The sequence below is a fragment of the Canis lupus genome, chromosome 33 (genome assembly GCF_003254725.2).
Source record: "Canis lupus dingo isolate Sandy chromosome 33, ASM325472v2, whole genome shotgun sequence".
Classification (NCBI taxonomy): domain Eukaryota; kingdom Metazoa; phylum Chordata; class Mammalia; order Carnivora; family Canidae; genus Canis; species Canis lupus.
Genome location: NC_064275.1, coordinates 17,605,448 through 17,617,985, shown reverse-complemented (window position 1 = coordinate 17,617,985; position 12,538 = coordinate 17,605,448). Strand labels below are relative to the sequence as shown.

The 12,538-nt window shown below is 37.5% G+C and overlaps 1 protein-coding gene across 2 annotated transcripts in view; it reads right to left on the bottom strand.

Moving 5' to 3' along the window:
* The window catches only part of GTPBP8 (GTP binding protein 8 (putative)), a 75,999-nt gene that overhangs the window by 30,507 nt on the left and 32,954 nt on the right, over positions 1 to 12,538 (bottom strand). For both annotated transcript variants that reach the window (XR_003147552.3, XR_007407871.1), the window contains one exon: positions 1,462 to 1,559. The gene's annotated coding sequence lies outside the window, so the exon portion shown is untranslated. The remainder of the gene's footprint in view (positions 1 to 1,461; positions 1,560 to 12,538) is intronic.

Below are 12,538 nucleotides of genomic sequence, written 5' to 3'. Positions count from 1 at the left end.
AGATGATGGATCTCTTGAAAATGCTGGGTGTACAAAGACTATCTCTTTTCTGAGTGAGCCTTAATTTTTAAAAACCATTTCCTTAACTAGTTTAGTTATAAAAGCAAACAGTTGGACGGTTCCAGGAACAACTTCTTGGGCAGGAAAGATGGTTGCTGCTCAGAGCTTGGTTGAGTAGCAGACACCGAAATGTGGCTTGGCTCTGTCCCCTGGCAAAGCATGATGGTGTTAAGTTCCACTAGAGGCCCTGGTACCTTCTCAGAAACCTGCCAAATCAGGCACAGACTTGCTAGCAGCCACAATGGAGGGATCCTACTGACCCATGCCCAGTTCTCAGGAGGTAACTGGCAAGAGAGAAGAAAGCAAAACAAGCAACCAAATCCCTATATACCTTATAAATCTGACTTGGAAATTCTGCCTCAAGGCTGTCAAAAAGTAGAAATAATGATTCCAAGGCCAGTTCTTGGACATTTAGTCTTCAACATAGAAAAAAATAGATCCAATTACTTGATTATCAGCTTGTTTTTTTTTTTAAATCTAGCCATTCTCAGGATCAGATGATTCTGGTCCTTTGCCTGTGAGACGTTTCCTTGATTATCTGAATCTCCTCTGCTAGAGATAAGTTGATTTGTCTCCATTCTGTCTGAGGTTGTGGAGCTAGGATTCCCTTGGAGAAATGTAATGTAGATTAAGTTCCTCTGCTTGGCTTCTGACTGAAGCCAGAAAGATGATTTAGAGGCAGCAATCTGGGCACGGCCTTTTGCTGCCCTCTGGAGGAAAAGGTGGGTATTGAACTAGCCTTAAAGACTCCGTTGTGCCTGGTAACAATTTATACTTAAAGCTATTAAGTTAAACTAAAATGTGAATCTACATGTCACAATAGAAAGATATATTAAATAAATGGAGTTTGAAAGGTTTCTCTGTAAGAGTATTATTTTAAGTAATGGGATTTTAATTCCACTCCCTATTTTTCTGTTTGCTAAGAACTTGTTTCTTGTTTTTCTCTCTAAATTCTTTTTTTTCCTTCAACCATCATTTCGTGTACCTTGAGAGAGCTATAAGAATATCATAAAGAATAATCTTTAAACATGTTTAAGAAGTGAAAACCAGCATTTGATTGAGAAAAACTGTCATTCTGACACACTCCAAATCATAAACTCAGATTTATACCTATATATTCAGATCAAAATCCAAACCAAAATTCACTTTAAGAATTCAAATGAATTATGTTAGTCTTATACCTTCTGAGAGTCCCTCAACGCAAGTGAGAGACTTCTGCATGCAAATTATACTTTTTGTTTGTTTGTTTTTTAAGAAGGCTCCCTGCCCTGCATGGAGCCCAGCTTGAAGTTTGAACTCAACAGGAGCTGAGGTCAGGAGTCCGATGCAACCAACTGAGCCACCGAGCCACCCAGGCGCCCTTTCACTTTGATTTTGGATAGAAATATATGCCTAGCTCACCTAACAGTCCAAGCAGTTGTTCCTGGTATACAGTGACTTTCCTCCAGGCAATGATTCCACCAATGGCTCTGCCATCCTTTAGGGCTTCATCCTATCTCCTGAACAGGAAAGAGGGTGTGAAAGAGGCAAAATTATTCTAAAGACACTAATTTAGGGATGGCATCCATTGTTTAAAACTCAGTGACATGGTCACCCTAAATTCAGAGAGGCTAAGAAGAGCAGCCCAGCTGTATACCCAAGAATAAAAGGAGAACCTCGATCTTGTTGCACAGCTAGCAATCTCTGATACATGGTTTGTGTATCATGTTATGAGTTTCAGGCTTTATCGTGGACTTAATATGCCATTGACAGCAAAAGAGTAAAATGATCATATTTTTAATTTTGGAAAAGTCATTCTATCAGCAGCAAAGAGAATGGCTCGGCTGATTGATTGGATAACCGGGAAGAGAGAAATGTTATTCAGTGAAACACAGGAAGAGGTGCAAGTTCACAGGGAGGGGGTGGGAAATAAGTGCAGTTTGGGACGTGCTGAATATGAGATGCTTTGGGAAAATTTTTCAGGGGAAAATACAGATACATGCTCTGGTTACCTGCTCTAAAGTCTGAAGTTCTGGAAAGAAACCTGAGCTGCAGATGGGGATTTGTGTTTTCATCTTCTGGATGTAGCCATGGGAGCATATAGAGAACCACTGGGCAGAGGGAGAGGGACTGGCAAAGGACACTGAGTGGGAGCATCCCAAGCAAGAAGGAAAAGTGGCAGGATGTAATGTCACAGATGTCACAGGAAGAAATTATTTCAAGTAGGCAGTAGTTGACAATGTCCAAGCCAAACACAGGATATTTTGAAAAAGAGGCTGTGTGAATATGCTGGTTATTCTATTTATCTACCCTTCTCTCCCTTTCTCTGTGCCCCAGAGGCTGAGACCTGTCAATACTTTACCACTTGAGCTCCTTTGCTCTCTGGCTTCCAATTGCGTTTGGCCAATGGCAGATCAGAAAGCAGAAAAAGGCAAGATATTTTCCTCCATTCCTTCCCTGTTTCTGTGTCTGGTCTCAGGGAGTAGGTACATCAGTTGACTTGACTTCAGTTCCCACCAAGTGTCCGGCTCTCCTGTTTTAGTTCTCACTGTACTACCTTCTTTTTTGTTTCTTCACCCCCAGGGATGATAATGGCTTACCACTCTCCCTACTGTCTGAGTGCATCACCATCACATGGCTGTTGCCTACATCTCTGTAAGTAACCTCTTCTGAGCCATCTGGAGTGGATTCCACTTCCTTCTGGCACACTCCTTGATAAAGCAGTTTTAGTAGGAAGTCAGAAACCAAACTGTCATGGGTTAAAGACTAAGTACATAGTGAAGAAGGAGTTCGACATCCAAGAAATTTGGCCACAGAATTAATTTTTCTCTTATTGTGAAAGGGAAGGAGAGAGGACAACCACTATAAATACTCTGAAGTGGAGGGAGGAGTTTGTTCTTTCCAAGATGGAAGAGACTTGCTTATGTTTAAATGCTGATGGGAAAGAGGGTATATTGTTGATATTCATGAGTAGGTTCATCTATTGCCTAAAGTGTATGAGAAGGCAGAGTGATTGGAGACATGGAACACAGATGGGGGACTTGCCTTAGGTGAAGAGAGGATTGCCTTATCCAATGTAACTGGTGGAATGGAAGAGGGGATGGGTAAGGAGGACAAGAAGGTTTATAGGTTTGGCATTAGGAATTTGAGAGAATTCTTATCTAAGGGCTTGTTTTTTCCTGTAATCACATAAAATTCAGAGAGTGGAATTAATATGGGGGTAGGCATTTGCCAGGCAAATGTGATAAAAGTATAATGAGGTGAGGGAGTTAGGAACATCAGCAAGAGATAGACTAGGAGAATCTAAGCTGCATACAAATAGGGATGAAGGTGAAAGGGTATCAATGAGGAGAGAGAAAGAGTTAAGGACTGGTGCTTCAGGGAGGCTTAAGATCAGTTTTATAAGGAGTAACTTGAGTAAGAAAGTTGAAAAGACAGAAGCTGATGTGACAAAGAGAAATGTCTGACTTTATGATTTCAGAGATGGAACAATTGTGGATGACAACAAGATTTAGGATATGACTTGTGAGTCACGAATGGAGTGAATTTGAAAGTCACCAATCAGGAATGACTATTATTAATATGCTGGCATCATTTTCACTCCAGATATAGATCTTTTTCGCCTCTTCCCCAACTTAGAGTCATACTCTATGTAACATCTTATAACCTCTTTTATAAACTTTATATAACGTGAGCATTTCCCTGTGCCATTACATATCTTTGAAAAATGATTGTCACAGTTTTTACCTGTTCACCAAAATCCATTTCCTTCTTGGACTATATTTCCATGGCTCTCCTGCTGATAGGTGTAGCCAATGGAATATGACTGAGTGTAATATGTGCCATTCCTGAGCCAATGCTCTCAAGACGGTGTTTTTCCTGTGTGTTATCTGTTCCCCCTTCTTAGAGCAAGATGCAAATGATAAGGCCCCATGGGAATTCAAAGTCAAAGGGAAGAAGGAGCCTAAAATTCTGAATAATCATGTACAGTGTGGATGAGAATAAACAGGTTTTGTGTTTGAAACATTATATTTTTGGGTCTGTTTATTATAGCAGTTTTACCTATCCTGTTTTCATCCTACTATACTTTTTTTTTAATTCAAAATTTTTATTTTATTTTAGTTAATTTTTGAAATTTGAATATAGTTGATACAATGTTACATTAGTTTCGTTTACAACATAGTGATTCAACATTTGTCTGTGTTATGCTATGCTCCCTACAAGTATAGCATTTGACAGATGGTCACCATACAACACTATTACAATATCATTGATTATATTCCCTATGTTGTACCTTTTATTCCTATGACTTGTTTATTCCATTCTTCCACTCTCTTTCCCACATTTTGCCCATTCTCCACCTCTTTACCCTCTGGCAACCATCAGTTTGTTGTCTGTATTTATAGGTCTGATTTGGCTTTTGTTTACTCATTTGTTTTTTAGACTCCACGTATGTGTGAAATCATATGGTATTTTTCTTGATCTCCCTTATTTCCCTTAGCAGAATTCCCTCTAGGTCTATCCCTGTTGTTGCAAATGACACAATCTCATCCATCTCAAAGGCTGTGTAATATTCCATTACATATGTGTATATGTATACTGTGAACATGCGTGTATATATACATACCACATCTTCATTATCCTTTCATCTACCAATAGACACTTGGGTTGCTCCCATAGATTGTCTATTGTAAATAATCCTGCAGTAAATCCAGCAATAAACATAGGGATGCATATCTTTTGAAGTAGTGTTTTTGGTTTCTTTGAGTATATTCCCAGTAGTGGAATTTTTGGATCATATGGTATTTCTATCTTTAATTTTTTGAGGGACTTCCATACTGTTTTCCACAGTGGCTACACCAAATTACACTCCTACCAACAGTGTACATCCTTTCTCTATATCTTTGCCAAAACTTGTTATTTCTTGTCTTTGATTTTAGTCATACTGACAGGTCTAAGGTGATATTTCATGGTGGTTTTGATTTGCATGGCCCTGATGAGTGATATTGAGAATCTTTACATGTGTCTGTTGGAAAAATGTCTATTCAGGTCCTCCACTCATTTTTTAATTGGACTGTTTTTTTTTTTATGTTGACTTGTGTAAGTTCTTTATATTTTTTGAATATTAACCCCTTATCAAATATATCATTTGCAAATTCCTTCTCCTATTCAGTAGGTTGGCTTTTTGTTGATGGTTCCTTTCACTGTGCAAAAGCATTTTATTTTTATGTAGTCCCATTGTTTATTTTTTGCTTTTATTTCCCTTGTCTTAGGAGACACATCTAGAAAAATGTTGCTATGGCCAATGTCAGAGAAATATGGCCTGTGTTGTCCACTAGGATTTTTATGGTTTCAGGTCTCATATTTAGGTCTTTAATCCACTTAGACTTTATTTTTGTATATAGTATTAGAAAAATGGTCCAGATTTCATTCTTTTACATGTAGCTGTCCAGTTTTCCCAGCACCATTTGTTGAAGAGACTGCCTTTTCCCCTCACTGTATATTCTTGGCTTCTTTATCCTAGATTAATTGGCTCTATAAGCATGGGTTTATTTCTGGGCTCCCTATTCTGTTCCATTGATCTATACATCTATTTTTTTTTGTGCCAGTACTACACGGTTTTGATCACTACAGCTTTGTAGGTACATCATGAAATCTGGAATTGTGATACCTACAGTTTGTTTTTTTTTTCTCAAGATTGTTTTGGCTCTTTGGGGCCTTTTGTGGTTCCATACAAATATTCGTATTATTTTTTCTAGTTCTGTGAAAAATGCTGTTAGTAGTTTGAATTTGTGGATTGCTTTGGGTAATATGGACATTTAAACAACGCTCCAATTCATAAGCATGGAATATCTTTCCATTTTTTAGTGTTGTCTTCAAGTTCTTCCATTAATGTTTTATAGTTTTCAGAGTACAGGTCTTTTACTTCCTTGGTTAAGTTTATTCCTAGGTATTTTGTTCCTATTGGTATGATTGCAAACAGGATTGTTTTCTTAATTTCTCTTTCTGATACTTGTTTCTAGTGTATAGAAATGCTACAGATTTCTGGGTATTAGCTTCATATCCTACACATTTATTGAATTCATTTATTACTTAGTTTTTTTTGTTTTGTTTTTTTGTTTTGTTTTGTTTTGTTTTGGTGAGGTCCCTAGGGTTTTCTACATATAGTATCACGTCATCTGCAAGTAGTGATAGTTTAACTTTTTCTTTACCAATATGGACACCTCATTTTATTTTCTTGTCTGATTGCTGTTGCTAGGACTTCTAGAACCATGTTGAATAAAAGTGGTTAAGAGTGGACATCCTTGTCTTGTTCCTGATCTTAGAGGAAAACCTCTCAGTTTTTCACCATTGAATCTGATATTAGTTATGCATTTTTCATATATGGCCTTTATTATGTTGAAATATGTTCCTCTAAGCCCACTTTGTTGAGAGTGTTTTAAAATCATGAGTATTCAATTTTGTCAAATGCTTTTCCACATCTGTTGAAATGATCATATGACTTTTATCCTTTGTTTTGTTGATGAGTACCACATTGCCTGATTTGCAAATAATGAACCACCCTTGCATTCCTGAAATAAGTCCCACTTCATCATGATGAATGATCTTTGAATGTAGCTTGTTAATATTTTGTTGAGGATCTTTGCATCTATGTTCATCAGAGATATTGGTCTTTAAGGTTTTTTGTTTTTGTTTTGGTGTTTTATCTGGTTTTGGTATCAGGGTAATGCTGACCTTATTTGAAAATTTTCCATTCTCTTCTGTTTTTTGAAATAATTTGAAAATAGATATTTACTTTTTTGGAAATATTTGTTAGAATTCACCTGTGAATTCATCTGGTCCTGGATTTTCATTTTTTAGGTAGTTTGTTTTTTTTTTTTTTAATAACAATTCAATTTTGTTTCTAGTAGTTGGTCTGTTTAGATTTTCTTTTTCTTCCTGATTCAGTTTTGGAAGATTATGTTTCTAGGAATTAATCTATTTCTTCTAGGTTGTCCAATTTGTTGGTATATGTGTTTTTCTAGTATTCTCTTATAATCTTATGGTGTCAGTTGTTACTCCTCTTTCATTTCTAATTTTATTTATTTGGGTCCTTTCTCTTTTTCTTTTGATGAGTCTGGGTAAAGGTTTATCAATTTCGTTGATCTTTCCTGAAAACCAGTTCTTGGTTCTTTGTTTTGTGTTGTTTTGTTTTAGTTTCTATGTCATTTGTGCTATGATCTTTATTAATTCTTTCTTTCCACTCACCTTGGACTTTTTTTTTCTTTTTCTAGTTCCTTTAGGTGAAAGTGTAAATTATTTATTTGAACTTTTTCTTATTTTTTGAGATTGACCTGTAATGCTATATGTTTCCCTCTTAGAACTGCTTTCACTATGTCCTAAAGACTTTGGATTGTGTTTTTATTATTATTTGTCTCCATGTATTTTTAAATTTCTTCTTTGATTACTTATTTGACCCACTGGTTGTTTAGTAGCATTTGTTGAGCCTCCACAAGTTTGTGTTTTTCATTGTTTTTCTTGTGATTTCCAGTTTGATACCATTGTGGTTGGAAAACATGCATGGTATGATTTCAATCTTAAATTTTTTGAGGCTTGTTTTGTGGCCTAACATGTGATTTGTTCTGGAGAACGTTCCATGTGCACTTGAAAGAATGTGTTTTCTGTTGTTTTGTATATCTGTTATGTCCATCTGGTCTAATGTATTAATCAAAGACACCGTTTCCTTATTTATTTCCTGCCTGGATGACCTGTCCATTGATATAAGTGGGGTGTTAAAGTCCCCTACTATTATTGTCTATTTCCATCAATTTCTCTCTTTCTGTCCATTAATACATGCTTTATGTATTACGTGCTCCAGTGTTGACTGTGTTGATATTTATAACTGTTATATCCTCTTGGTGGATCAATCCCTTTACCATTATGTAATGCCCTTCTTTGTCTTTTATTACAATACTTGTTTTAAAGTTTGTTTTGTCTGATCCAACTTTTTTTCCTTTTGCTTCCATTACATGGTAAATGTTTTTCCATCCCTTCACATGAGTAAGGTGGAAGGGGAATGTAGACTGTATCCTTCAGACCCTTCCACCCAGAGAGTGTTCCAATAGCTCCTCTCTCACCACAGCTGCCAGCTGGTAGAGTTCTAAGCTTGGTTATTTTTATGCTAGTTGCTCTTTTAAACCACGAGTTTTTTTCTGTGCCCCAGCATGATTGCAGCTAGTATGGGTTAAAGGGCTTGGAGCTTGCTAAAGCAGCAAAATTGGCTATAGTGTCTGGACCCTGCTCCAGCCTGTGCTTTCAAGATAGAGGAGGGACATAAACTCTTATCATTCTCCAGTCCCTGTGACTCAGAGAGTGTTCCTAAAGCTTCTCTCACCATTTGGTGGAATTCTGGGCTTGCTCTTTCATATGCTAGTTGCTCTTAAACCAAGGCATTTTTTCCTGTGCTAAAAATTAGCACTATTTTGCAATTATTCTGGAGTATAAACTATCTCTTTCCATGTCAAACTTTATATTTGTCTCCATGGAGCAAACTGAGATCCTACTTGAGGTATAGCTCTAGGATGATTCTTTCAAGTTGGGGTGGGTCTTCTGGTTTTTATAGGGTCTTCACACAAGCCTTCTCAGACACAAAGTAACAGCCTGCTCCCAGATTCTCAGATTTTCCCAAATCAAATTAGATAATTCCTATCCCCAGTTTTGGGAGTCCTTTTTACCCATCAATGCCCTAACTCGTATATACAAGACTTGAGAGTCAATAAATTCAATTTAGGTTGGAATTCTTCAACCAACAAAATTAAATCTGGGATCAAGTTCAGCCCTGCAGCTTATAAGAAATAAGTGATTCTTGCAGGACCACCACAGAAGCTCTCTGATTCTCTATGGCTAGAGTTAAAAGTTAAAGATCTGAGCTTGTCATTTTGTGTAGGCTCTCCAGTGCACTCAGAAGCATCACTGCTACCATAATTGTTATCTAGTCCTCTTGGGGTTTCAGTAGGCATTTCATCACAATCAACTTCAGGTAAGTAAGCAACAAAATACCCCACAGCATGGGTTTATCATATTTCAGTTCCTCTTGATAAGGAGATCATTACTGAGTTCAAAGCTAAGGGACATGGCCAAACCAACAATATCCCATTTTGAGGGACTGTTTCACAGGACTACTTCTTGTTCTGAGTCTCATAACAGTCAGGGTCCATTAGGAAAACAGATTCATACTATTCCACTAGAGAGAATTTAACATAAGGAACTGGTTAAATAGATGTTTAAGAACTGAAGAGCATACATGCAAAAGCAGTTACAATTCCTGGAGCTGAAGAAGCAAGGGGAAAGGTTTGGGATTATCACAATATAGACTTTTGGAGACTTTTGGATCTGCAGAATTAGGACCAAGATCTTAGAGGAAAGAACACCATCCAGGTGCTGCTATGACCTCTGAGGGGTCAACTAGTTCTGCTAGCATGTCAAAAGAGTCAGAGACTAGAACAAACTGCCAGTACCCAGGATAAAGAGCTGTTGCAGAGTAATACTGTTAGAAGGGAGTAAACAGGAAGGAACAAGTCCTTTTTCTCCTTTTTTCTGCCTTCCATCCTCCCTCTAGTAGTCCATATTAATGTAATTACCAGCTGGCAAAGATGATTTGGTTTTGCAGAGTCCCAGCCACAGCATCACAGAGCAAAGTATAGAAGGGTAGGATTGAAATTGAGAAGCCACAGTAAGATGGCCCAGAATGCACATGTTTCTAAATACAATGGTGCACACATGTGCATACACACACACACATACACACACACACATCCTGACACTGGTGTACACTATTTTGGCATTAAATTTTTTTTCTCATGATATTAACACACATTTCTTTCCTTATTTTCCTTTCCTTTAAATAGAAAATACAAATAAACTCAGAAGAAAAAAGATGTATCCCACTGCTGGAATGATGACCATTGTTAACACCTTCATTTAGATTCTTCTAGACCTTTTTTTCAATGTGAAGGTGTGTATTTTCCATGAAATTGGAAATTTATATACAGTGTTATTTAAAATTTTTTTTTTACTTAAATTCAATTTGCAAATATATAGTATAGCATCCAGTACTCATCTCATCATGTGCCCTCCCTAATGCCGGTCACCCAGTTAACCCATCTCCCCACCCACCCCTCCTCTTCAACCCTTTGTTTTCCAGAATTAGGGGTCTCTCATGGTTTGTCTTCTCTAATTTTTCCTCATTCAGTTTCCCCCCTTCCCTTATGGTCCCTTTCACTATTTCTTATGTTCTACATATGAGTGAAACCATATTAATTGTCTTTCTCTGACTGACTTATTTCACTCAGTATAATACCTTCCAGTTCCAACCACATCAATGTAAATGGCAGGTATTCATCCTTTTTGATGCCTGAGTAATATTCCATTGTATACTACATCTTCTTTATTCATTCATCTGTTGAAGGAAATTGTGGCTCCTTCCACAGTTTGGGTATTGTGGACATTGCTGCTATGAACATTGGAACATTGGGTGCAGGAGTCCCATCATTTCACTACATCAGTATCTTTGGGTAGATGCCCCATAGTGCAATTGCTGGGTCATAGAGTAGCTCTATTTTTAACTTCTTGAGAACCTCCACACTGTTTCCAGAGTGGCCGCACCAGCTTGCATTTCCACCAACAGTGCAATTTTAGCCATTCTCACTGGTGTGAGGTGGTATCTCATTGTGGTTTTGATTTGTATTCCCTGATGGCAAGTGATGTGGAGCATTTTCTTATGTGCTTGTTGGCCATGTGTAGGTCTTTGGAGAAATGTCTCTGTTTCTTGACTGGGTTGTTTCTCTCCTGGGTGTTGAATTGATAAATTCTTTATAGATCTTGGATACTAGCCCTTTATCTGATATGTCATTTGCAAATATTTTCTTCCATTCTGTAGGCTGCCTTCTAGTTTTGTTGACTATTTCCTTTGCTGTACAGAAGCTTTCTTTCTTGATGAAGTCCCAGTAGTTCATTATTGCTTTTGTTTCCCCTGCCTTTACAGATGTGCTTGCAAGAAGTTGCTGTGGTTACATACAGTGTTCTAAGCTGCTTTAAAAAACACCTTATCGTATCATCAAAAATTGCTCACATCAATACATAAATTTATTTATTTACAATAGTGGGTTCAAAACTGTTCTTATAACACTTAATGGGAGGGCCCTGCATTCTACCATATATCTCAATCACAACAATTCCACTTTTACTTGTTTTACATATTTGATTTCCGTGGGGAAAAAGAATTCAATGGCCAAAATATTAGAAACCAACTGATTCATCATATAAGTATCATATCATTTTCCACTTTTATGACAACCAAAGATAACTTTATATCTAAATTTTTGTAGAAAACCCTAGTAACATGGGATAGCATGCTTTTTATGTTTTTACTCATTTGACAGTACCTGAAAATTATTTTAATCGGCATTTCTTGGATTACTAATAAGATGGCCAAGGTTTTATTTATTTGATGGTCATTGTGTCTGTGGCAGTCTTTCTTTACAGACTCTAAATTTTCTAGGCATGGATCTAAAACCTTACTTTCTGTCTAATGTACAGAGCCCCTGCCTCTTCCACACCTTCCCCCTCACTCCCCCACCCCGAGTTCAAGGAAGCTGACTTGAAATATCCACTGCTTATCTGCAACCCCATTTCCCTGCCCTCTACACTTGGTAATGATTGTATATCCTCCTCCACAGACAACACAGATGCTTTTGCTCTGGGGTCCCTCATCCTCCTAGTACCCCACACTAGACATCACATCTAAAGCTATTTTTATTTTCCTTCCTGGCTTGGATAATAAAGGCTTTTTTGATCTTTAAATCAACCCCTTTACCTGAATACTTGATCCTATCCTTGTTGGTCTCCTCTGGATTTAGTATGGTGCCTGGCAAACAACGGATGCTCAAAAACTATTGAATGAATAATGGATCTTGTTCTATTAATTTTCTCCCCTCTATCTCCGTAGTATGGCTAGCTTCTCTAACTCTTCTCTAACTCTTTTTGCCTCCTTTCCTTTAATCTGTATGGGAGCAAGTAATTTCCTGTTCATAATTGTCAGTTTTGTGTGTTAACTGGGCTAGGCTAGAGTACCTAGTTACTCAGTCAAACACGAGGTGTTTCTGTGGAGGTGTTCTACAGATGGGATTGTCAGCTACAATCAGTTAACTTTATGTGAAAAAGAGATTATCCTGGGAAATCTGGGTAAACCCAATCCAATCAGCTTAAAAGGTTTTAAAACCAAAACTGAGGTTTCCCTGAAAACAGGAAAGAGGAAGAAATCCCATCAAACAGAAGATCAGTAGCTTCAGCTCCTGCTTGAATTTCCAGTTTGCTCTTGTTGGCCTGCTATATGGACTTCAAACTTGACTATCCAACCTCCACAACTGTGCATGTCAATTCTTTCAGATAACTTCTATGTTTTAAAAGCTATCCAAGTAATCACAATCAGCCAGTTTTGGGAACCAACAGCATTCAGGGT